Consider the following 27,502-nt stretch of genomic DNA (forward strand, 5'->3'; position numbering starts at 1 on the left):
ACAAATAAGGATATAGATCAGTTCTGGCAAATACGAGATCTCTCTCTGTGCATTAAAAAGGTTTGCTTGGCAGTAACTTGCCAATGTTCTTTAGGAATCAAGGTTCACTCTTCTAGGCCAACCGCAGCTTCATGAGCTGAGAGACAGTAGGCTTCCTGGCAAGAATTCTAGCAAGCAACATTTTGGTGATCACTTCTTGCTATTTCACATCATTATTAAGTAAATGGTAGTTATTCCTCTGGCATTTTGATGTAGATCTCTGGAAACCATAGATCAGGCTTATATGCCCCACTTTTTACTCTGCCCCTTATCAATAATTTAGTGGGTATTGCTAGGATTAACCCACAAGACTAAATTGGATGAACCTGGGGCAAAAAAAAGGAATTTGGATGCCACGTGCTGGTTCCATTTCTGTCAAGGGCTCACCAATGCAGGCTGCCTCCCCTGCTTTTATAATGTACTTTAAATGTTCTTCAGGAAACTCTTCTGTTATCCCAAATACTCTGAATGCTAAGGAAGTAATCAATTGATTCTTTGGAAGAGAGGGCTGCTGATAGCTGGCAGCAACAAAAATCTGTCATATTGGAGTGCTCAGACAAGGTGGGTGAGGTAATATCTTTTATTGGACCAACTTCTGTTGGTGAGAAAGACCAGCTTTCAAGCCACACAGAGCTCTTCTTCAGGTCTGGGAAACATAGAGTGTGTAGGGAGGGGGTGAAAAGGTTGCTGGAGGGGGCATTCCATTCCTTTCCCCCCTATGAATAGAGGGGTGTTAATTGGCCACTTCACCTTAAATGGTCCCTTGAAATATGTGTTAACTACTTATGCTAAACAATCTCTTCCACTTGAATTTATCTGTGACAAGCTGAGTATGTGTCCCAGACCTGAAGCAAAGCTCTGTGTAAGCTTGAAAGGTTGTCTCTCACCAACAGAGGCTGGCCCAACAGATATTACCTCACTCATCTTGTTTCTCTAATATCCTGGGATCAACACAGTTACGACAATATTGTATAAATACTGGGATGCTCTCTCAAAGGGCCTAAGTGATGTCAAATGAGACACCCCATTTACACTGAGGATCTGCTCTAGAGAAAGCTATGTCAGCCACATGCACTCCCAGTGTCACTCCTGGCGTCAGAAGTAGAGGCAGAGAGGAGATGGCTAAGGTGGCCATTCCTGTTTTCCAGATGCGATGCCTGCTTAACCTCAGGGTTTGGGAGGATTTCTCAAGGTATATTCACTCTGCAAGCCCTCCCCACCACCACCACCCTTCAGCAATGAGTCTCAGAGCCCATGTCAACTGACAGGTGTGTGGGGCTCATGCTTACAGGGCTAAAAATAGTGGGTACAGACCCCCTCACTGGATTTCAGAACCTGGGCTCCAACCTGAGTAGGAACATCTACACAGCTATTTTTAGCCCTGTCACATGAGTCCCACATGGCAGAATCAGTTGACCCACACTCTGAAACTCACTGCCATAGCTTGGGTGCTTTGGTTTTGGGGTTTGTTTGTTTGTTTTTTACAGTGTAGATGTACCATCAACCTTTAGAACTGCCTTCAAAATCTCAAGCCTTCCCATAGTACCACTGTTGTGCTTGCTGCATGTGCCATAACCACGACTGTGATGCCGAACAGGAGGATATAGGAGAAATAGAAATATGAGTCCGATCCAGGCAAGGTGCTTGAATCCCACTCTTGTCTGGATTCACTTTAAGTAGGAGATGTTTTCCTGATTAAATATAAAATGCTTTGATGCCAGTTTTTCCTCAAATAGCAGAGCGGAACTTATTGTGCAAGCTTTTCCATTTCCCATTGCAGGCAAATATATTAGATCATGGCACATCAATCAACCTTGTCTCCACAATGACCTCTCTCAAAACATCTTAGCCATGACCAAAACAAAATAAATATGGCAGCCATCAATAACCCTAGGCCACTTCCCTGACCTCTGACTGACTCTCCAGAGGACAATCTCATTCCTGAAGTGGAAAACCCAGGCTCACTGGCCTTTTCTCCCTCCTGCTCCTTGCACAGTTTGTGTTTATACTTCTGCTGTGCAATTTCCTCCTTATGCCACAGCCTGCCTCTCTTTCTATCCCCTTCCCACATCCAAGTCTCCTTTCTCCTCAGATTCCCCACATCCAGGGCTACTTTCTTCCCCACAAGTCTCCTCCTCTGCCCCTCAATCCCGGTCTCCCTCTTTCTATCCTTACTTCCACCAGCATAGTTTCCAGGTTCAATGAAAATGCCATTAACAACCAGGACCACAAAGGTCTGAAGAGCCTCTTCCCTGCTAGGCCTGTTGAAATGCTGGAATGGAAATGCTACACGTGGGGACACTGCTTAGCTCACAGCAGTGGCATCTGAGAAGCCAGACATCTGCCAACCAATACAGAAGGATGACCAGATCCTTTACTAAAACTGGTACAAAATTCCACATTCAATTAAACTGGTTGGGACACTAAGATGTTCCTTCCACCGGGACAATGCAAGTTAAAAAGGCCATCTGGTCACCCTGGCTGTCCACAATTACCTTTAGTATTCTCCCCATCACTAACCTCTGACTGTTCAGAATAATCTTATCAAGCCTGTCCCCAGTCTCATATCAATTTAGATTTACTCATTTTGGAGTAACAAATAAATTCTACATGAATGTCACCCAAATATTCACAAGTCCAGATGTCAGGTGTTCATGCTATTTGGTAATTGCTATTTGCACTTATACAGCATCTTCTTTTCTGCTATAAATCACAAACTGTCAGCAGAGAGAAAAAATCTTGTGAAATTTTAATGGTGGCACTCTACCATGAAAGTAATGCAAAATGGGTTTTTTCTAATTTTATACTGAAATGCTGTTTGGATTTGTATCTGTTATTTTTATCTACAACTTTTTGGTACACAATTAATGTGCAACATCTGGAAAGCAATCCTTTTACATTTGTGTTACAGCAGAAGACATTCAGATTTAGCTCCATATCTCGGAATTTGGTAAATATTAAGGTGGGCAAACAAAAAAGTAACAAAAGCATCAAAATGTAAAATATGTAAAAATGTGAACAAGATTTTTATCACAAATGACTTGTCTAGATAGCACTCATTTTTGTATCTATACGCGAATATTTTATACCGCTAAGGACAATTACTTTCTCAGAGATTTAGTTTAGGTAGTATGCTCTAAGAAATATTATTATTTGGGCACATTTTGAACTGACTGCTAAGCATACCTAGGGGAAAAAACTAAAAGCATCCTGACGAGCATTTTCTTTAAACTGGTCTCTGGAGCTTTGTTTTGGTGGTAAATTGATGCTCTTATCTCAACCTACTGAAGTCTATGCAAAATATGATCTTAATGCATAAAGAAGCTAAAGTTACTGTTTTAATGACTTGGAATAACAAGGAAACAAGCACATGATATGATCTCAACAGGTGCAACAGTGTTAAGTTTTTCCAGTACTTAAAGGCTGATAATGAACACAAAGACATAAGCCTCTTGGGATCAAGTTATTTTTTCAGCATTTTTAAATGTTTCTTTTATGGGTTTTGATTACATTCAACACAGTGATATCTGCGAGCCTAGATATTAGTCCAACTCCGCAAGGAGTTATTTATTGGTTTCCAAATTGAATGTAAATTGTTGATGTTAACCTATAAAGCCCTGAGGACCAGATTTTTCAGCTCCTAAAGAAGCAGATAGTTTTCTAGAGGAGTTCAAAAGTGTGTAAGTAAAGCCGGTTGGGAATTTTCTGACAAAATATGTTGCAATTGGAAAATGCCGATTTGTCAAAACTGAATTTTTTTGCGGAAACATATCAGTTTTGAGGAAACTCTTTCAGGTCCAGGATGAAATTTCTGGTCCAAAAGAGCATAGGTGTCCAGAATAGCCAGATGACAGATGATTAGGGCATTCCCTGGAAGTGTAAGAGACTCAGGTTCAAGTGCCTGCTGTGACTGATTTAGAGCAGGAACTTGAAATTAAATCTTCCATGCCCTAGATATGTGCCTGAATCACCAAAATATTGGGTGGGGTGGGTCTTTTTCTCTCATAATTTTTTTTTAAAGGTCTGACTCTTGTTCCAAAGAAGAACAAAACCAAATTCCAAAACCTCAACATTCTGGGTGAAACAGAATTGTTGTTTTCTCTTCAGTCCTAACCCTAGCACCTAACTCTGAAGTTAGCCACTTAGACACTTTTGAAAATCGTACTAGGCACTTATCTGCATCTTTAAGTGCCTATATAAATGTAAAAATCTGGACCTAAATGCCATGGAAACTTCAGAATTGGGCGAGTGCCTCTCTCCTTATTCCATAATGCCACCACTATTATCAGTAGAGGCCCTCAGAGTGGTTTCACCTTCATTCAAGAGTCAGAGATAGAGATAGAGCATTTTCAGTGATGGCTTTCAGCTTTGAAACCTGTTCCTCTCCATGGTGAGATATAGCCCTGGTGTGCTGACTGTGAGGGCAAACTGAAAGGCAAATATATTTGAGCAGCTGCTGCGGAGGGTGTGTTTTAATGAGAAGCAGATTTGTAGGAGGGGAAAAGTTTTGTGTTCTTCTGGCTGTTTAGTTTTGTCTCTTTTTGTTATTATTCTGCTGGGGTGCCTAAAGGCTTGTTGGATAGATGTCCCTTTCTATACTTTTGTACTAATTTGAGAAAGAAAGAAAGAAAGTTCCATTTTCCTGTTATATTCAGATAGGAAAAACTGGATTTTTGAAGCTTGGGTTGACATATTGTGAACTATAGTTTATAAAACACATAAGAAGCATGAAAAATGGTATTTTTCAATACGAGAGTGTAGTGAGGTGGTGTGGTCTCCCTCTGACCCAGTGGGGGAGTAACCAGCCACCCTACCCAAAAAGGAGGAGTCAGTCCATCCTCGCCCCTCTCAGCAGAAGCAGGTGGGCAGGACAGGAAATACAAAAGGCTGGGTCTTTAGCTCAGTTGGGAGGGGGCTGCTGAGGGAGAAGGATGTCTCTTCCCTAGTGCTGGGGCTCGAGCCCGACTGTTGCACCCCTGAGGCACTACTGGCTGCCTCGGGCCCGGAGAAGTTGCCAGAACTGCTGGCCGCCTGTGACGTGGAGGAGCTGCTGGCTGGCTGCCTGCCTGCCTGAGATGCAGAGGACCTACTCGGGCCGCCACTGGTGTTTTACGCTGAGGAGGCTGACAGCAATACTGAGGCCCAGGTATTGTGAGAAAAGGGGATAGGTAGGAGCCCAGGGGAATCAGACGATTGTCCAACCGGTTCAGCTGGAGCACTGCTGACCCAGTGGCAGAACACTCCATTGTTGTCAGGGCCTTGGGCTGGGACATGGTGGAGTTGGGAGGGTCTGCATCCCCCTCCCCCCTTGCCACCCAACCCTGGGGTGACTGCCTCACCCTGGCCTGGGAAGCCTCATGGGGCTTTAGACTGCTTACTTGCCCTCTCTCCCCCCCCCCCCCCAACCTGCCTGAGGGCCTGGGCTTTAGACTACAACTACTTAGCTGACTGGCTAATTCCCTTTGCCAAGAGTGAGTGAGTGAGGTGGTGTGGCCTCCCTCCAACCCAGCAGGGGAGGAGTGACCAGCACTCCTCTACAGAGAGTTTGCACAAATTAACACATTAGCTACTGTCCTGCTATAGCTGCTTCATGGTACTCCAGAAGCATAAAGCAGCCTTAGTGCTGGTATAGCTGTCTAGCAGCTTTCTCGCCACCACTCACAGTGTAGCAAGTGTGATCAGACAGAAGGGGTCTGACTGGTGTATGTCTATGTCTCGATGATTCCTGGCTCCAAAAACTGCTTTGTGAGCACATAGGATATAAAAGCATCCCTGAAGCTGCACCAGAAATTGCCATGATCCACAACCATCCCCAGAGAAGTGTAAGGGCATTGTAAAGCTTTGTATAATTAACCATCTAAGCAATTAATTTAAAAGATTAATCCCTAAACAGCTTACCTTGCTCTTGGGAAAGCAGCAGCAGTTGGAGCCTTGGATAAGGCACGTAAGACTGAGGTGAGGAATGAGATATGTGGAAAGGGTCTGGACTTAGAGACAAAGACCACAAGCCAGAGCTTCATCCAGTATAAATTGGCTTAGCTCCATTAAGTCAAAGGATCTGACCCCACATTTTCTTTCTGTTTCCAGACAGAGACATGAAGTTTTCAAGAATGACTTTGTGGGGGTTTGTTTGTTGTAGTCGTGATGGAGCTTCTGGGTAGAACAGGTCAAGCTGTATGGTGTGTATGGGTCACACAAACCAGATCCTATAGGCTACATTCACAAAGCTTGTCAACAGACCAGCACCCACAACCTTGTTTGGAAATTTTGGATTCTGCAGAATAATTGGTTCTCCTCTAGGGCTTACTCAAAAATACAAAAATGCCTCAGCAAGCTGCTGCTGCAGTGATCAATCTGAACTTTCAATCATTGACTGGGACAAAAACATCAGGATAGCAGGGGTTCACCCTGCTGCTGCTTTAGGTCATGATGCTGAGTCAAAGCCTAATGATGACAGTGAAGGTGACTGAAGAGGGGCTAAAAATATGAATGCCCAAAGGGAATGAGCTCAGTGCTTTCTCTGTACCAGTGACTCTGGGAAAGTAGTTGCTGGCAGGAGGCTAACATCAGCACTTATCGATCTGAAAGCTTATGATGAAGCTGGCTCAGAGCAGGCATTGGAGAGGGAGAGGCAGATGGACTGGTCAGAGTCTAATGAGAAGATTAGGACCTCGTTAGTGCTATCTTTGAGGGTAAAACATAGATCCAGTCACGGTAAGAGGGAAAGGATGGTCACGATTATAATGGAACTGGGAAAATGGGATGCAGAGACAGGAAAGGAGGATAGAGGCACTTTTCTCTCTCCTGCTACCCAGAGCCAATTGCCTGAGAGAGGCAGTCACTTCCCAGTAATGGGTCCAATATGCCCCTTCAGATCAGCAAACAGAGGAGACCTTCCATACACAAATCTCGCCCAATTGAGCCGAAAAGGGAGTGTCCATTGCTTCAATGACAATGTTCCCTCCAGAACCGCTCAAAAAGCCCGGGGGTCCTCAAAGGTGGATGGAGTGAGATGTGGTCGGGCCAGGTGAAGAGTGATTAGCCAAGAGGGTAGCCATACACCATCCCCCACTATCCTTGCGGAGATTCCACTGACAGAGATTTCCAGCACATATATATTCCCCCAAGGTCTGGACTCCCTTTTAATGTGGGTGCTGTGGGTTGCTGATGTCTGCAAAAGTCCTGGCCAAACAGCTTTTATGGAGTGCTCAAGAGAGATCTGAAACAACACAGTGCCAGTGAGAACACACATTGCTTCCAACTAGATGGTCCTGGTCTCCCACTCATCCCTGGATGGGTGATGAACCAGCCCCTGGGCCTTTTCCATGGTGAGGAGTCAATTCCCACCACCCTATCAACCCCAAGAAACTAATTTGGTAGAAACTCCACAAGGTGAAATTGGTGTGGCCAAAATGCCATAAACCAATAGGAAGTGTAATGGTGCTGCACCACATTTGCCAGTTTCAGTGTGCATGTTGGTTTTGCCTTATGAGTTTAAATGAAAACAAAACTCAGTGAATACAAAGAGGAATGAAAGCCACCCAGCTAAATACTTCAATGAGACCCATCTGAACTGAAATTGCCAAGCTTTACATAGCCCTACTTTCACGCTATTTGTGGAGTAAGAACTTAACTTGAGCACCAGTATCAGAAACTGATGCAGAGTAAGAGATTGTTCAGTATGAATAAAGGTGGCAGAATCTAATCCTTTGATGTACTGAACAAATCATAAAGGCTAGATTCAAACAAAAATCAATCTGGCTTTCCCACATGCCTGGGAAACTGTTCATTGCTGGCTTTTTTATGCTTTTCAGGAGCTTCCGTGGTACTGATGCCTGAAAGGTGTTTTTTTTTTTTTTTTAGTCAATCAAATCAATCTTACTCTAAAAACACATTGCCATCTTATGTTACTATCACAGAAAGCCATTTTTGGCAAAGGAAGAGAAAAACAAAGGTATAGCATTCCAAGAAGCAATACAAAAGTGAGCAGGTACCTAAGCAATGCATAGAAGAGCAAATTAGAATCTAATGAATTACATTGATACATTCTTCAAGCATTTCATTAGAGATAAGATACAGTTATTTGCATATCATTAATGGTGGTCAAAATTTCAAATCAGGGGCTGGCTTCATCAAAGGAAGAACAGGTAGCTATATTTCCATACAATAAATGCATTTCTATTCATTAAAATTTGCAAGTAGAGAAATAATGAGTAGTTCTAGAGCTCATTATCAGATTCTGATATTTATAGAAAACTATATCAGGAGAAAAATATAGTACAAATCAATATTTATGAAGTGCCATTTTTTCTATAAATAGAGAAAATCATAATTTTTATTATGATCTCTTTGTTTAATTATCTGGTTTTGCATTTTAATAATCAGGAATGCACTGTGTTTGTTAACATTCAGAAAACAAACCCATCATCCTTTTGAGGAATCCAGTCCCACATTGAACAGTGGTAATCTCCAGTAAAACAATGATACACTGTGTATTTTATTTACTCTTTGCTTCATCAATCATTAAAATGCCAGTTAGTACCGACCCAAAAGGAAGTAGCTGCAACATTAATAAATGAAACCTAGAGTTACTGGGGGTGGGAGTGAGGCGGGGGGGGAGGGGGAGAAACATCATTTTTACCAACGTAGAAATCTAATTTGGATTTTCTAATTTTCCTTTCTTTAAAACAAACAAAACACCCACAAAAAAAACCCCCAAAATAAACTGAAAATGACCTTTATATAACTGTCATTATCTAACGTGAAAACAAGATTATTCAATTAATACTTTACATAGTACAAAAATGTTGGGCCATATCATGGGATTTAAAGGCTTATATTCAATACACACAGATTTAATATTCATGGAAGTAAATCCTGTGGGTGCAGAGTAAAACACAAACCATGCTATTAATGAGCCTCCCTTACTGCAAAATGTGGTTATGGCTAAACCCCCCTCTCTTTTACAAAAACTCTAATATTTGATTTAGGTTAATGATGCCTGTTCTGAAATTAATCTTGTGTCTTTAATTATTCAAATCTTCAGCATTACTGAAACCATTCTAATTATTCCCGTTGCTCAGTAGGAATTAGCAAAAATCATGCTTAAATTTAAAATCACTTTAATAGAGGCCATATTATTCTCATACTTGTTTGACTATTTAAGGTTTCACCTATGAGACAAAAAAGGTTGACTGCAGCCAACATCTCCTTTATTAAAATGATCTTCTTTTCATTTTTACCACTATTGTTAGATTTCCTTCCTCTTTTTTGACTGGTAAGCCCCACCACCCAAATTATCTCCTCATTTACTTTTAAAAAAAAATTATGATACTAATATTCTTTTACAACCAGTTAGGTTTATCAACTGACAAGGTTTTATGTACCTTTTCCAGTGAAATGCCCTTGAGAAATGAAGATTAATATTTATTTCAAGTAAATAAAATGCCATGTCAGGCTGCAATTTTTTGATGGAATCTAAACATTAATTTTCACTGTTAGTCCAAGGTAACAGAATACGGTGCATAAGTAAAGGTTCTATGTGTGACATAGGGAGCCTTAGAAAAAGGAAGGGGTATTTGAAATCTAACGATTCAGATAGATTTCTACTACTGAAGTTTTAATTGTTGTTAAGATATACATTTAGCACCAAAAGTGTGCTTGGCTCATTGCCCAATTGTGATCTTCCTTCTGAGGTTTCATTTTATTTTGTGTTTTCATGGGAATTTGGGATCTAGAAATATTTCCTGGGACCTTATGGGTTTCCTTCAGAACCATGGAAGTTACAGATAAGAAGACTTCAGTACTGAGTCATCTAAGGCTTGACTCTGACTGGGATTGACATGCATAAGAGGTCAGCTAGCTCCATAGCACTACCCTTCATCCTTCCTGGGATCCCAGAGATGGCCATCTGCAGGGCCTGAGATCTTCATGTTGGTAGGAGAACGGAGGGCATGGGACACTATTTAGAAAGATTATATGCCTCTCAGTGCAAAGCAGGGGAAACCCTGGCAGTGACATGCAAATACTGCCATGCTGTTTTGGCATGCAGTGTAGCTGTAGCTGTGTGGATCCCAGGATATTTGAGAGAACAAGGAGGGTGAGGTAATATCTTTTATTGGACCAACCTCTGTTAATGAGAGAGAGACAAGCTTCCAAGAATTCAGTGCATTCTTCCAAGGCCCTTCCTATTACATCAATTCACTTCTTATGATCCCATTTTCTATGGGTTTTCTAAACAAGTTAAAACACACTTCATTGTCATGTAAGAGCTGCCAAGATGGAAGTCCTGTTTACGGTTCACATGTAAAACACCGACTAGTATTTAAGCAATTTAGAAAATGTGTAGTGTTAACAAGAATGAAATCAGAGGGATTTTTGAGGGGCTAAACTCTTTTAATCAAAAGTAGGTTCTTGACCTGTAAAACAAAGGGACAGATCCTCAGCTGGTAGGGATTGATATAGAAGAGTTACACTGATTTACAACCAAATTTTTACAAAACCTCAAGAGAAGTGGGCAGTAGTCCTCACCCTCGACCACAAACACCCATGGCTGGCTACAGCCTTGCTTATTGACTTATAGGCTATATCTATACCACAGCTTATATCTGCCTAATTTATGTTGCACAGGGGTGTGAATAAATCACACCGCCAGGCAACATAAGTTACAACGACATGAGCGCTGATGTGTACAGCATTATGTCGGTGGAAGAGCTTCTCCCACCAACATAGTTATTGCTGCTCAAGGAGGTGGTTTTTATTATGTCAAACAGGAAAGTGTCTTCACTAGATGTGCTGCATCAGTGCAGCTGTGCTGCTGAGGTGCTGAATGTGTAGATAAGCTCATAGATTCATAGACTTTAAGGTCAGAAAGGACCATGATGATCACCTTACCCGTGTAACAGCCCATTCACACCTGCTCCAATCTGTGACTTTTTAAAATGTGGAATATTGACTTAATAGACCTTAATGCCTCCTAACATGGCAATGCATATGTATGGACTCTTTAGTATGTGTACCGTGTTGAGCTCATAAACCCTAATGGTTCTTGCATACATATAGACTGCTTAAGGTGTGTGTTCATTGTATATGTGAGTGCTTCCAGAAACCTTTTATAACATGGATTATTGACAACAAGATACATCATTATAGATCCTCTGGAGGCCTCAGCCTATTGTGTCAAAGCAGCTGCCTTGAATGAAGACTAAGAGGCTTGTATTTAGGTCTCTTCTGATGGGCACATAATTCAGTTTTAGCAGAAATTTTTACTGAAGGACTTCTCATCTCTGCTCAATATTTTGCTCTCTTGATATTTTAAGTGCAACATCAGATACAAGTTTTTGGTGAAGATGTGCATGCTAAAAGTAAATGAAAATATGGTCATTTAGACTCATGAACTGTGAGATTTTCCTTTATGAATCAGGCACCATTTCAAAGTGCAGACTATAAATTTGCTCAAAGAGTACACAATGAGGCTATTAGTATTAGAAAAAAAACACCAGCCTATTCACCAAAAGCATAGGTTTGGAAATTGAAAACAGAAAAAACAGAGTCTTCCAAGAAGTGTATTAAAAATTAACTTTTATTTGTAAATTGGAAATGTTATGCCTTATTGCTAATTTTCTTTCTTTCCAGCCAAACAAGATGTAATCTCTTTCAGCAGGAGCCTGCACAACTATTATTTTTGTATACCCAGTATGTCTTATGTGGCCAGGTTTTCCAAAGGGCTCAGTACCCAGCAGTTCCCACTGAGAAAAATGAAAATCTGGCCAATAATGTACAAAAAGTTCTTCATACAAACCAATCTGCGCTGGAACAGAAGATATTCTTACATTTTATTCACAGTTCCTAAAGCTGAAGTGCATTTAGGGATGCATGGCATATATAGATAAGTCAATACTCACTGATTTAATCATGGATTTAAGCGATAACCTAATTTCATTCATTTGTGTGAGCCTAGTAAATCCTACTGTATGTGCAAATAATTTATCCACTGTTTCCCTCCTATCTAGGGACTTCTAAATATATATTACTGAACAAAGTATTATCCTCTTTATTTCTCACTGAATATGGGAGAACTGAGATGTTTTAGATCCTCCCAGTCAACATAATCCCATTTATGTCGTATGCCAAAACAATACTACTATTTAATAATTGGAGATAACATCTTAGATGTGCATGGCACTTTACAGAGAGAATAAAGATATGGAAACTGTCCCAGAGAGCTAGCAATCTAGGAATCTGATCCTCCAAGCACAGACTACCAGATGTAGTGCATATCATCACAAGTGGTCCTCTATTAAGTACTACGACAGGTAATCACAGCTTGTAGAACTGAGCCCTAGGCTGGATGCAACATGACATGACAAAGTGAAGGAGAGTGAAAGACTAGCCCGAGCCCATGCACCACTTAAATCCAGCACTGGAGTTTATTTCACCCAGAGAGATCATATGAGTCAAGGCAAAGGGAAGGAGGGATGGAAGTTGTACAAAATAAAATTGCTTTTTTTTAAGACAGGCAGCATATTAGTTCCTTTTTCATTTGTTTGGTGTTTCAATTAATTTACATTTTACTAGGTTGGCACTGGAGGCCCAGACTTCCTGTTGGGAACAGCAGAGAGGAAGGACTGTCAGGGGGCTAATTATTGTTTCCTGATTCTCTTCCTGGCCCCAGTACCAATTTCCAAATAGAAAGACCTGCTCTAAATCACACACCCCAGAGATCATCTGCCAACTGAAGATAGGCTGAGCACATTGCGCTCCAGCCATGCCTTCTCCTAGTTGCTCCCTGCCCTGGACATGCCAGTTCCTGCTTTTGAAAATGCTCCTCCTTTGACATATCCTGTGCTGTGGTATAGGAATTGGCTATGCGAACTGTACAGCTGGTGGATACTCCTATATACAGGGGAAATCAGCAAATAAGAGACCATGGCCAGTCTTTGCAGATCTTTTAAAACCACAAAGGGAACAAGATAAGGCTGAGAACCTGCCCTAGAGTGTGAATCATTGTTAGTGAGACAGATGGGTTTGGAGGTGGGGACTTGGAAGTGCTTGAGTAAAGGAATGCTAAACTGTATTACACTCTTCAGCCCCTGGGTGGTCCTGTGTGTAACATACCTTATTGAAGCTAACCTCAGCCATACCTGGCAGACCATTAAAGGATCTTATAGTGAACACATGTGGCATGTATCTCTGAGTGAAAGAAGCTCTGTAGCCAGTTCAAATCTGGTACAGAAGCCTGACCTGCTAGTAGCAGCCTTGCAACCCACCGTGTACAAGAAGTACATGACAGCTTGCATGTCATGCAGGATTATAGAGGACTGTCCACACTTAAAGGGACATATGGGAAAAAGCACAGAAATGTTTATGGGGAACAAATATGAAGAGGATGGGAAAGAAAGTGGAATTAGCAGAGTGCAATGCTTGAGTGGGAAACTTTCAGGAGTGCACTACTCAGCAGTTACCAGTTTAGCAGCCACTGCACTACGAGACAATTGAGGCAGAGTTTATGGCATTGGTTCATGAAATTACAAATCTGCAATGAATTTAACTTGCACATTCACTCTAATGCCTGCAAACTCTTACCTACCCCTATTATTTTTCAGCAGACAACACTGTAAGGTAAATCCCTAATTGTACATTTAAGTAATAATGATCAAGCTTCATGGCATTTCCTGGGGATTAATTAACTGCTGAGAAGAGTCTGACGGCCTGAGGTGCAGTCAAAAGCCATTAAACATAGCTGGTAATTTAACCACTTGAATGCTGCTAAATGTACAGGGTACAGAGGACAGAATATATTATCAGACACTATCCTTTGTACCAGATAAATCACTTTGAAGCACCAAGGTTCAAGCATTGGTACTCTGAAGAAATGTTGCTTCATTTCCCCAGGCTGTTCTGAAGATGCAGCAGAACACAACAGTGATCTTTGAAAATACCTTTCGCCATAGTCATTACTGCTGTTATAAAATAAAAACGGGGGGGAGAGGAATAAATATATTAGGTCTCACTTATACTGAAGAACTCAATTAAAGCCAACACAGCATGAGATCAGAATGAAGGCCCCGATCTACACTGACGTGACAATTTGGGGACAGTCAACGGGAGTTACACAAGCTACTCAGAGTAGCTTGTGTAACTCCTGTCGACTGCTGTGCTTCCCTTCTGTGCGGTGTCTTCACTGCACTGCGCCGATGGGAACCGCATTCCCGTCGACGCAGCACTACGCTACTTGAGGGGGTTGTTTTATTCAGTCGACTTCCTGTTTGATTGAGCGTGTCTACACTGACCGCTCAATTGATCCAGAAAGATCAATCTGGCGGCAGCGACTTTGCCGCCGTCAGTATAGACATACCGAAGGACACATTTATGGGTGATATTGGTATTATTTATTATTTGTATTGGGGTAGAGCCTAGGAACCCTGAACGAAATGCCTACTGTGCTAAGAACTGCAAAGGCCCAAACCAGAAATACGGTCTTTGCCCCAATGGGCTTACACTATAGTTTTAACTGATGTTTGCTGAGCATTTCCAAATAATTAATGCACTGTTGCTTACAGAAGCCATTCAGACTGAATTATCTCATAGCATTCTACCCAGCTGATAATCACCATTACCTTTTAGAGCAAGATGCAACAATAATAATTTTATATCACAGCATTTTGAACAGTTAGTTTTTAAAGGGTTTATTAAAGACGAAAGTGTCAATAGAAAATTGTATTGCTCACTATTGCTTATTTTAGGAAAGAACTAATGAAATAGCAAACGTATAAGAGATAGATTTACCTTCTTAATTTCACTGATTCAAAAAAAAAGACCATGTAATTAAACTTTTAATATTACTACTGGAACATTGATCTTTGAAGTTAGACAAAGAGATAACAGGCTAAATTCTCATCTTAAACTGCACCAATTTAAATCCTCAGCCTCTCCACTGAAGTCACTCCTGGATTCACACTGGTATTACAGAGGTCAGAATCTGGCCCTATATTCATGGCTATCTAACATGGCATTTTAGAAAATTTATGGGAGCATTTTCATAGATAGGTTAGAGTGCCCAAGGGATACATCTGTTTCACAAGCCAAAGCCCAAATTGTTTCTAGGCTGAGAACTTATTTGACATAAATTCAGCCCCAGAGCAAACGTCTATGGCCAAATTATGGAACCTTGAAGAGAGGACATAATCACAGCAGATTTGATGGAGGAGGGTAGAGGCTTCTTGACAAGCCAAGGGAAGGAAGAATGCAGCCTTTGATATGGAATGATATAAATCATCTTTTAAAAGGGCATTGCTTTCACTTTGCTACGTTTTAAATTCTATTGATTTTTAATATTTTTCTCCTTTAGGTGCCAATGGTATTCTTGAAAAGAAAAAGAATGCTTCCCACACATACAGTATTGACCAGGACTGTTTAAATTCAGGTAAGATTTTCTTATAGTATACAAGGTCAGATGGTCAGTAAGGGCTTGATCCTACATATATCGAAGTCAATGGCAAAGTTCCCACTGGCTTTAATGGTATAGACTCAGAGCCTAAACTGATATAACTCCATTGACTTCCGCTGAGCCCTGGCTCATAATTGCTAAGGACTCACTGTGGGTCAGAGAATTAGTAACGGGATACCAAGCTTTGAGAACAGATTGCGGCAGGGTCAGTATGAGTGACAGGGGAGGGCACAGAGAGCTGAGAGTGTACAAGGAGCTTTCCTCCTACTTTGCATCCTCGTTCAGAGGGCAGCCTCATTCATAGTGGGGGTGCTGGAATCTACCACCACCAATAGTGCTAGACTGTCCCAAGGGCAGGCCCACCAACAGGGGTGGTGAGGGACAAAGGGGACAATTGCCCCGAGGCCCAGTGATTTTAAGGAGCCTGTTGATTTTAAGAGGGGTCCGGGCCATGGGCAGCTGGGTAAAAGCTTCCCCTCAGGGAGGTTAGCCCCCAGTCCCACCTCTTCCACTTGTGGGCCCCACCCACAATCCAGCCCTGCTCCACTCCACCCCTGCCCCACTCACCGCTGCATCCCTCCCCACCAGGCCACCTGCCAGCTTGGTTCCCCTCCACTCTTCCACAAATCCCTTTCCCCGCTCGGCATCCCCACAGCCATGTGTCCCCCCACTCGGCCCCCCCACCCCCCACCATTGGTCACCACGTGCATGCCTCCTCTCCTCCCCTGCTCACACCCCCCACCGCTGTTTGCCACGTCCCTCCTCACCCCCTTCCTGCTCAGCCCCTCCAACTGTCGCTTGCCACCCTTCTTGCTTTCTGCCATACCGCCCCCCACACTTGGGAGGTGCTCCCTGTAAACATCCGCAAAGCTTCCTCATTATCCTCCTTCAAATCCCTCCTCAAAAATACTCCCTTACCATGATACCTACCAAAAGCTTAATAATGGTGAGGCTGCTAGTGTGCAGAGACCACTGCCTACCATGCTGACTAATATAGTCTCATTGTTTCCTTGTACTACCCCATCTGTCTGCATCCACCTGTTGTCTCTTGTGTTAAACAGCTTGTCAGTTTCTTGGGACAGGGACAGTCTTTTTGTTCTGTGTTTGTACAACTCCTAGCACAAGGGGGTCGAGGTTTCAGGAATCAGGGCCTGCCACAGAGCTAGTCTCCAGGCAACATCATCAGTACAACTAGGGTAACCAAATGTCCTGATTTTATAGGAACAGTCCCGATATTTGGGGCTTTTTCTTATGTTGGCATCTATTAGCCCCCAGCCCTTGTCCTGATTTTTCACACTTGCTATCTGGTCACTCTAAGTACAACTCACCTGCAGCAGGCTGCCTGGTTGGCCACACCACCTCATTGGCTGGAGGGCCAACAGGCCAACTCTGAAGCCAGCAGGATCAGCTGCTTCCTGGCTGCTCCATGGTGAACACTAGGGCCCTACCAAATTCATGGTCCATTCTAGTCAATTTCACCACCATAGGATTGAAAATTGGCCAGTTGCACAATTTCAGATGTTTTCATCTGAAATTTCATGGGTGCGGGTCCCAATCCAAAATGGGATTGTGGGGGGAGGGGTCACAAACCTGTTGTAGGTGGGAGGGTAGCAGGATTGCCACCCTCACTTTTGTGCTGCTTTCTGAATTCCCCCGTGCTGCTGGGAGCTCCCCAGCCTGGCCGGGACTAGCAGCTAAGGTCCCCTGGCTGGGACACTCCCAGCAACATGGGGCAGAGCAGACCCACCTCCGATACCTCCCCCTGCTGTGCACTGAGCACTCCCAGCAACATATGGGAGATCAAATTTAATGGGGAAGGGCCAATTTTATGGCCTGGAACATGTTTTTCACAGCTGTGAAGTTGGTAGGGCCCTGGTCATCACCGTGACTACTCCTGTGTTACCTTGTTCCTGCCATCCCTACCTTGAACCCAACTTGCCTTGGTCTTGCCCCTGCCTTGAATCCCTCTTTGCCTGATATCTTGCCTGCTCCAGTTCCTGTCCTCTGGTATGACCCTTGGCTCTGGCTTCTGATTACTGACTCTTGCCCTGATGCTAGTCCTGGCTTCCAACACTTGGTTCCCAGTGCCTGCTCTGACCACTAGGTTAGACCATCCTTATCCTGGTTGCCTGATGCCTGTCTCTGCCTAGTGCCCCTAGCTGCTACAGTAATGCAGATAATCATAAATAATAATGTGGTTGTTCAAAAATATTTTGTGGGTAAATAGAGGAGTTCAAGGCTAAATTCTCTCCTGGTCCAAATGGGTGATACTTTATGGGAGTTGTGGTCCTTTTACAGCAGCAGAAAATATGGTCTTTCAGTCTTCAGACTTGTGGAGTGGGCATCATTCATGTGGGCATTGCAGTCATTTTATAAACTACTAATGCCTTTAATACTTTTGAATAGGATGAAGGACAAATTCTAATTAGTCTGCCTGTGGGGTCTGACAATGAGTGGTTTTAGAACCCTGGTCTCCATTCTGATTGTTTCCCTTTTGAGCTATATTTAATAATAGTAAATAGTGTGATTGCTTTTAATTGAAAAGGGATCATTATTTCTCTCCTCAGAACATTGTAATAAAGTCTGGGTTTAGCTGTTGGTGCTAGAGATTTGTTCCTATTATCCTTTGGCTCACTATGTTTTTATTTTTTTTATTGATATTATTTATTATGCATATTGGAGAGATCTTTAGAGTTTTTGCAAGCACAGTCCCCATGGTGAATTTATGCCCTGTAATTTCAAAAGGAGGCTGCCGTATCCTACAAATTTGCAGTTACTGGTACAATGAAGTGACTGGAAAATGGAGGGCAGCTACTTACCGAAAAGAGACAGAATCTTTTTTTTTTTAAACCAGTCCCTGTCGCTTTTTTGTGAATTGTTCTAATACACCTGCACCAGCTATCTGAATACAACAGAAGCTGCAAGACTATTGTAAAGTGCTTTACAGTATACTGACCTGATAGTGTGTTTTAAATACAGTCAATTTAAGCACCATAGAATCATAAATTAAAATTATTCATTATTAAAGAAAGCAAATATTCATAAATCAGTGCACAGAGCTACATTATTTTTATAACTATCTCAGACACAGGCTGTGATCCCATAAACACCTACACACATATTTAACATTACTCACTTGAGTGGTCCCATTGACTTGAATGGGACTACTCCCAGGAGGAAAATGTAAGCTTGTACACGTGTTTCCTAGTTTGGGTCCACAATGACTTACAATTAGTGGGTGTGAGTCACTAAAGCTGGAGAAGGGAGGTTTAACCTACACTGCCTTAGCCAGCAAAGCCCTAATTGCAAGAGAGGAATAGTTTCCAAGGGAAATCAGGCAGTGTTTCCTCCATTGCTCTCCTCATTCACATTACTAATGAGAGAAAGATAGAGACAGCTTTAAATTCTGCTGGGGGTGCCTCTGGTGGGAGCTGCTAAAGAGAAGCATTCAATAAGTACATTCTTCAGAAGTCCTTGACACTCTCCTTTCCTGACCAGCCATACACATTTCAGGGTCTCTGCTGGCCTTGTATTCCATCTAGTGCCCATCTGAAGGGAGGTTGTGTCTGTTTTATACCTCCACAGTCTTCTGCCTGGCAGACTTTCTACCCTCAGAGATCTGCACCAGGATCTATGCCAGCAGGAGCCAGAGTGAATCCAGGTACAGAAGTAAGGTAGATGTTAAATTGATTTGATTTATTGTAATAAGATTTACAAAGAGCAACAGAACTTGGGCCTGTGCAAACTAGCAATTAAAGATTTGTTCTGTTTGCAACCACAGTTATTAAAGCATTATGTAAATTATCCACATTTTACTGATTATCATGAGTGATTATGTTACAAATGTTTAGTCCAAAAAAAAAAAAAAAAAAAAAAAAAACCCCTACATGTGCAAAGACTGGATTAGTTAATCACATTGCTGGACTGCACAGATTAATCTTCTGTCATCGTCTTATTGGAAGCATAAGGCCAAGTTTCCATATTAAAACTTTAATTTTCCTAGGCGCAACCATTAGCTATGACACTTTGATTGCTGCTGTATCTCTTATTTTATTTTTACCCTATCTTTTCTCTCCCACATATCTGTGTACAAAAGAAATGAAACTTTGTCCTTTCGGGGATAAATCTGTGTATTTTCAGGGGAAATGAAAAGTAGGTTAAACTGAAAGTTTCAAATGGATAAGATTTGAAATAGGAGACTTTAAGTCAAACAGATATTGTGGGTTATAGTGGCTGAATAAATTTATATAATGGGGTTTTTTAAGGATGAGAATGAAAATATGAGAGAGGGAACAGGGCAGGATAAAGGGCAAGTGAATAACTAGTCTCGATCATATCCTCAGTATTGTATCCATGGAGGGGACCCACTGTATTGCTTTTCCCTATCCTGTACCTGGGTGAAAGTGGACAGCTTGCCTTTCTGGCACTTCTCTTCCCAGGACTACAAAGACATGCCTGCGTGGGACTGGAGGTCCCACAGCTGGGGAAGGGATTGTTAGGGGGCAGGGAAGAAGGTTGACCATTCCTCCCAGAAAAGCTGGTGGTAAGTCACTGCAGCATGAGGATGCATTAACTCCACACTATGGAAACTACTTGAGAGTGGTTGCAAAAAAAAAGTGGCCCTAGGAAAAACATGTCATTATAGTTCCTTGGAGCTGCACTTTCTGGGAGCCAGGGGCGTGGAGCACAAGGTAGCTGAGCAGGGTGCAAAAAGACAGAGCCTTCATGCAGACTTCCATGGGAGGAGGTAAGCAGGACCCAAGAGAAGGAATGAATGGAGGAAAAACCATTCCAGGCCCAACCAGTCATCCTGATATAGGCAAAAGTCGTTTTGACTACAGGAGTAAGGACCTGATCTCATTAGGACTTGCATATGCAGTATGTGTAAAAGTCTGAGAGTAGAACCAAAGCCAAGCGAAATGTCTCATGACTAGAAATCCTTTATTTTGTTCTGCTGAATGACATTCTCTCTGGTCTGCACATTGAATAGTGTGTTTCCCAGTCAATTAAGGTCTGTCTATGTACTGCAGATCTTCTTGTGGAGTTTGTTCTGTAATGCTACTGAGACAGGAAAACAGAGTAAGGAATGTTTATGATTTTTCTATCTTTACCCCCTCTGCATCTATGGACTAGCCATAAACCCAGAAAAGAAATACAGTCAACTAAGGAGAAGCATGTTGCACGTAGTTTTATTTAGCACTCTAGTCATTTACAAGGATTTAATACAATCACTGAGTGCAGGATGCATTTATTAAGATGGTAATTACACTACACTTTTTATGCACTATTTCAGATAATCTTGCTTTCTAAAGCAAAATACATATAAACTGTTGAGACTTTTCATTTTTACCATTTTTTACAGTAAATGCTTTCTCATTAAATACACATCCCTTTCCTCTCAGTATTGATTCTAAAACCACACTATACAAAAATTTTATTCCTTAAAGGTGTTTTGTTCTAGTTTTCTTGTCCCGTATCTAATGTATCATTTTTTATCCTGGGTAGAGAAAAAGATGTGAAGACTGAAGGGCATGATTGTGGTCTCACTTACTAGTGTAAATCAGATGTAACTCCATTTCTGTCAATGATGATACACCAGTTTTAAACTGGTGTGAACGACATCAGAATTGGGCAGTAAAGGCCAGATTCTCAAAAGAGTTCAGCACCCACAAGCAAAGATTTTCAAAAGAGTTCAGCTTCCATTTAGGCATGAACATCCAGTGCCAGTTTTTCAGAATATTTCAGCCTGTTTGATACTGTACTCTTCTGAAGATCTGGCCATAAGAATACAGGTGGTTTTTTTTAAATTAAAATGGAGCATATGTTGATATTAGAGCAGTATCTGAAATCTCTGTGCACTGTCATCTTAAAACATTGGATTAGCCCTAGTTGCATATATGCCACCTCATGTTAATAAAGACTATATCTTAAATTGCATTTTTACTAGTGGTTCACAAAAATTGACAATATTCCTTGAAAAAATATTTGCAGTTTCATAATGACCCACTTGATAGCTTACTTTTCAAGTCATTTTTGCAGCTTTTCATTAAAATATGGGGACCAACTTCAATTTCCTTGTTTTGTGGTGCAAAATAATCTTATTCTGAATTAAATTTTGTACTCCACATTTTGAAAGTTTGCATTCCGAGGTTTGTACTTAAGAGCAGGGCTATTTTGAGTGAAAGTGAACCCAGACTGACCTCTAAAGAAATAATGGAACTACAAAATGAGTTCAAGCCTGGAAGAGGTGCACACCCATTTAGTTTAAAATGCACATTCTATCCATGGGCATCTTGGTATAAATGAAAGAATTCTTAGAACTCAGAGAGCTGTAACATATTAGGTTGTAGGACAGTCATAAATCATATCAATTTAAGGGCCCTATATCCCAGCACCATATTTATATTCAGGCTTAAAAATTATAACTAAGGGTGAAAGGCACTGGAAAATGAGTGGTAATTCCCTTTGTTGTACTGATTGCAGTCATGGAAAAACAGAAGCCTTGTTAACCGTACCTTAATGAAGTGGCTAGCTATGCATCTGTTTTTCCAAGAGAGTAACCATTAAAACAGGGGCCATTGATCATCAGTTTTTCTACAGCTAAAATGGGACACATTTGTACTTAATTTTTTTTACTAATTATATTTAGTGTTACACTAGCTTATAGAGGCCTATTATCAGAAACCTATTGTGCCAGGCACTGTAAAAACATATAGTAAGAGACAGTTCCTGCACAGAAGAACTTACAATCTAAATAGAAAAGACAGACAAAGGGCAGGAGAGAAAACAAAAGAGTCTAAATGACTTTCCCAAGATCATACAGCAAGTCAGTGGCAGAGCGGAGGAACAGACCCTTGGTCTCAGTTGAGTCCACCCTACCACACTGCCTCCCTTAAACTTAGAGTTCCACTAGACTGGTACACAATGGCCTTGAATTTTACCAAAAATTGCCCATGTTGTGCAACCAATTCAGTTCAACCAATATTAAATATGGTGGGGACCCAGAGTCTATACAAAGCTCCAGCAGCTTCCACTATTTTCAGGCCCATGCTAGTAAACTTCTGGACTCCTTTCTTGTGATCTCTCACTAGAAGTAGGTATATAGGAGGGATTTGGATGTGGGCAGGATGCAGGCACAGAGGAAGTCCCAGAGACTCCAAGAAATCCACTTGAAACTATTGATTTTACATGGAAGGCGCTCAGGTACTGTAGTGATAGATGGCTGTATAACTGTAAGACAGAGATATAGATAGAATTTCCTTTACCTGTTCTAAACATTTTTATCACCTTTCCTTTCCCCTCTCCCCATCAAAGACAGAGTGTTTGTGGCTGAATGCTGAATCAGCCATATAAGAGGAGTGGTTATCTTCTCAGCGAGTTTTTACTCTGTTTTGATTCTATACATTTCAAACACTAGTAGCAGTACCTGAAGCATGCTCCAGGCAGTGGCTACAGCTTTTTCACGGTCCATGTTCAAGGCTATAGCTAATCTTTGATTTTTTACTTTATCATCATATAGAGCATCAAAAGGACAGCTAGCTCATGCCTGCTCCAAAAAAAAAATCAAAGCAGGTTCATCAAATTATATGTACTTGAACGTAACAGATTGTTTTAGATGTCTTGGTTTAATACCCAGTGGAAAGTTGCCCACGGTGGTTTAATTAGCACATTGAAAAATAATGTTTTGATAAAGATCTCAGGCTGGATGCACTTGAGACTGAAAGACTGTGTCATCCCCAGGAAAAAGATGCTTTGCTTTACAAAACAAATAATAAAAGCTAGTTCCTCACATATTCCAAGAGGAACATTATAGGGCTTTCAATCAATAGCCTCCCAAATTTCATGAGTAATTACTCTGCTCTTGGGAGTCTGTATGGGAGGTAGGAGTAACTGAAGGGTCTCCAAGATTAAAAATAATTGATGTGCACTTTTAAAATGTGCATATGCTGCAATGTCAAGGAGTCCACATTCTCTTTGGAAGAGAGGACAATGGTAGCAATTGCAGGTGGAGTTGTAGCATAAGCGGCATGAAAGCGTATAACTATAATAACCAGAGATGGGCCCAAATGAATAACTCCTGGTCCTTACACCCCTATCCTATGGTGGTTCTCAGAATCCACACTTAGATTTAGATCCAAATGTCATGGTTGGCTCCTATTACTACAATAGGCTGACCCAAAACTGCAGCTCTGAGAACCTCTGGTAGGCAAGTTATCCTTATGGAAAACTTTTATAGAAGCAAAAAAAAAAAAACATCATGCGTTCCTAGCTCATCATTGCAACCATATCACTCCTCTCTTTGCAACCCTCTACTGGCTCCCCTTTCTCTATCCCACCAAATACAAGCTGGTTGTTTTCAATTTCAAGGCCCTTAATGGCCTATTGCCACCCATCCTATTGTCTCTCATTCGTTAGTGAAATGTCAGGTCTCCCCTCTGATGGCCGCATGATGTCAGCCTCCATCACCTACTTGTTATATTGTCAAACAATCACCCTCATGCTTTCTCCCATGCTGCCCCTGAGGGTTGGGAGGAGCTCCCTATAAACATCCACAAAGCTACTTCATTATCCACCTTCAAAACCCTCCTCAAAACTCTTCTTTGCCATGAGGCCTACAGAAAAATTAACAATGGTTAGGCTGTTGCTTTGCTGCCTACCATGCTAACCAGTATTGTCTCATTGTTTCCGTGTACTTCCCCATCTGTCTGTATCCACCTGTTATCTCTTGTCTTATACTTAAATTATGAGTTCTTTGGGACAGAGAGTGTCTATTTGATCTGTGTTTCTACAGCACCTAGCACAAAAGGGTCCTGGTCCATGACTAGGGCTGAAGGCGCTACAACAGTTCAAATAGTAATACTATAGATTTTTTGCAAACCAGAAAAAAAGGGACCTTTCAGCTTGGAAAAGAGACGTCTAAGGGGGGATATGATAGAGGTCTATAAAATCATGACTGGTGTGGAGAAAGTAAATAAGGAAGTGCTATTTACTCATTCTCATAACACAAGAACTAGGGGTCACCAAATGAAATTAATAGGCAGCAGGTTTAAAACAAAGCACACGGTCGAACTATGGAACTCCTTGCCAGAGGATGTTGTTAAGGCCAAGTCTATAACAGGGTTCTAAAAAGAACTAGATAAGTTCCTGGATGATAGGTCCATCAGTGGCTATTAGCCAGCATAGGCAGGGATTGCTGTTTGCCAGCGGCTGGCAATGGGCAATGGGATGGATCACTTAATGATTACCTGTTCTATTCATTCCCTCTGAAGTACCTGGCATTGACCACTGTTGGAAGACAGGCTACTAGGCTAGATGAACCATTGGTCTGACCCAGTATGGCTGTCCTTATGTTCTTGTGTTCTATGTTCTTATTCGTGATATCAGTACTATAATGTTATACTAAAAACTGGTGTTGTGCAACAGGGGCTGGAGTAGGTGGGGCGGAGGGGAGGCAGAGAGCACCCACTGCGATGAATGGGGTAGTTCAAAACTCTTGGAGCTATTGTGTCAGGCAATATTCATTTCCATAATGTATTCTGATTCATCTGAAAACATCCTGTGGGGATAAATGGGCCATTTGACACCACAACAATACACCCATGCTACAGTGTGTTGTGCAGAACCCGTTATCCCTACACTTGGGCCTGAAGTGGAGTACTAAATCTGGAGTTCTCCTCTCCCCCTTGCTCCAGGTGGTTGATGTGCTCCTCACAGCCCATTGATTACAGCCACCTACCTTCCCATGGGCCCTCCAGCCATAATGGAGGCATAGAAGGGCCAGAAACAGGGCAGAACTGGTATCTGAGTGGTCGTGAAATGTTCCCAGGAAGCCTCCTTGTGTCTCACACACACACACACACACACACACACACACACACACACACACACACACTTGCCGCTTCTTCAAAAAACAAGGAAAACTCACTGCACAAAAACTTTGTCAACACAGACTTAGTGGCAGTGTGTTGTACCCTTCCAGAATGTAAACCTATGTGTAAACAATTGGAAACCAGGAAATACAGAGCTAAGGTACACACTAGCCCAACACCCAGAACCTTAGCTCTGCCCATGTAATGGTGCCCTAACCTACCCCTGACAGAAGTTGTAGCACTCCATCCTTCCAGATGAGATGTGGGGAAGCAGTTCATAGGTACAGTTGGAGAGACTGTCAGATCATGTTCATACTAAGGTGTATCCCCAGTGGCTCCTGACAGCTCTGTGGGGTAGATTTAGGGATGCAGGGTGGGGCTGGTGTGTAACCAGTGTGACTGATCTGAGTCCAGGGCTGGAAGCTCGAGTTGTTTTCTGAGGTTTTGGCCCTTGAAAGATTGAGAGATCACAAGAAAGTAAGATATCATGATATCACCACTACTATGGATCAAAATTTCCCAGGAACAAGTGACCTTGTGAGATTTTTGGCAGGTTCCAAACTGGAATTGGGAAACATGCTCCTCCAGAGATTTGGTTCTAAAATGGAACCATAGTCACTGATTTGAGTTTTGTCAATTTGTGCTCCACTGAATTGTGGAATGGGTTCAGATTTTAAATTTCAGTATTGTCCCATCCCTAATGTATACTTTCTGCTGAATGGTGGAAACCCAAACACTGAAGTTGAACATTACATCTGAAAACATACTAAAAAACAAATCCCCTCAAACTTTTCTCTCTTTATGTTGTGTAAGTTAGATTTCTAAAATTCTTTGTATTTATTACTCAAATACATTACTGGTAAACTTAACTTTCAAGTGTCATTTTTCAAATAACAATGGAAGGAAACATTTTTGTTACATGATAATTTTGTTCCTGCTGTTGCACAGTATACACTGGCAGTTGTAGTTATTTCAGGTGATCAGTATTGAACAAAATATTTGTTGCATGGTGAATTAACATCCTTAGTACAGTAATATCCTACATGGCTGTGAAATACTGAATTAGCACGTCCTTTGGGAAGCAACATTTTATAAATTTACTGTACCTGTTGCATATAGTCTATAAACATTTCACTAAAGAATATGATAGTTGTTTGTGACTGATGATATTTTAAACATTGTAGTAAATATGACACGCAGGCACAGTACAAACTATGAATACTTAATAAAAGTCAGGCAGTCTTATATTAAAGGAAGCATAGTAGGTGAGGAAAGAGTATTTCAATTAGATGTCAAAAATAGCTTCATACAACTGAAAGAAAGTTAAATGCTTTCGTATTACTATAATCACAATTTAGCTAATAAGATGATCTGGGTAAAACTAGCTACTGCTGGGGGGAAGAACACTGTTAATTAATATGAGCTAACAGTGATGTCAAAAGCTCACGTGGGGCCCAGTCTTGTTACCACTGAAGCCCATGAGAGCAAGATCAAACCCTGATGAGGTCTCTGAATTCAACCTGTTGTTTGTTCAGAATTCCATTCCAAAAATTCCAGCTGTCATCAAAGCTGCAGGATATTTTAGCTATCTTCAAAGGTGTTGATGTGCTAGTTGCAATCGCAGTGTTTGATAATGTTTCACTTTATTGCATTATTGATTACTAGGTCTGATTGAAAATTTTCTATTAACTGTTTTTCAGTGGAAAATTGTGTTATTGACAGAATGAAATTTGTCATGAGAACTGTGGATTCCACAGAAAATTTCAACTTTTCAATGAAGACTGAACATCTGGAAACTAAAATGGTTTTGACTTTCAGACAAAACCCAAAATATTTCAATTCAGAAATACTGTTGCAGTGCCTCATAGGAGTTGTACTTTGGGTGCCACAAGTTCCCATTCTCCTCTATGAGTCAGGATCCCCAGATACACTTTATCTCCTTTCATGTACTACAGCCTGGGACTCTCCTGATATACTGTGAGGCTCACCAAGAAGGGAGTCAATGGTGAATCAAGAGAGTTGTAGTCTGGCCCAGGAGCCCAGCCTACAGTGGAAGGTGGGAGTATGGGCGTTCTGAACTACAGGTCCCATGAATCTCTGCAGTGGTATACCCAAATAAACATTTTTCATTTGGGGGCAATATTTT

At 41.6% G+C, this 27,502-nt stretch overlaps 1 long non-coding RNA gene across 1 annotated transcript; it reads left to right on the plus strand.

Annotated features, from left to right (window-relative positions):
* The first annotated feature begins 4,944 nt into the window (after positions 1–4,944).
* LOC137163619 (uncharacterized) lies at positions 4,945–6,634 on the plus strand. Its single transcript, XR_010922737.1, has 3 exons — positions 4,945–5,185; positions 5,933–5,994; positions 6,127–6,634. It is a non-coding gene; the product is annotated as an uncharacterized lncRNA (long non-coding RNA).
* The last annotated feature ends 20,868 nt before the right edge of the window (positions 6,635–27,502 follow it).

Source organism: Emydura macquarii, unplaced genomic scaffold (genome assembly GCF_026122565.2).
Source record: "Emydura macquarii macquarii isolate MOO-44397 ecotype Brisbane River unplaced genomic scaffold, CSIRO-AGI_Emac_v2 contig_2636, whole genome shotgun sequence".
NCBI lineage: Eukaryota > Metazoa > Chordata > Testudines > Chelidae > Emydura > Emydura macquarii.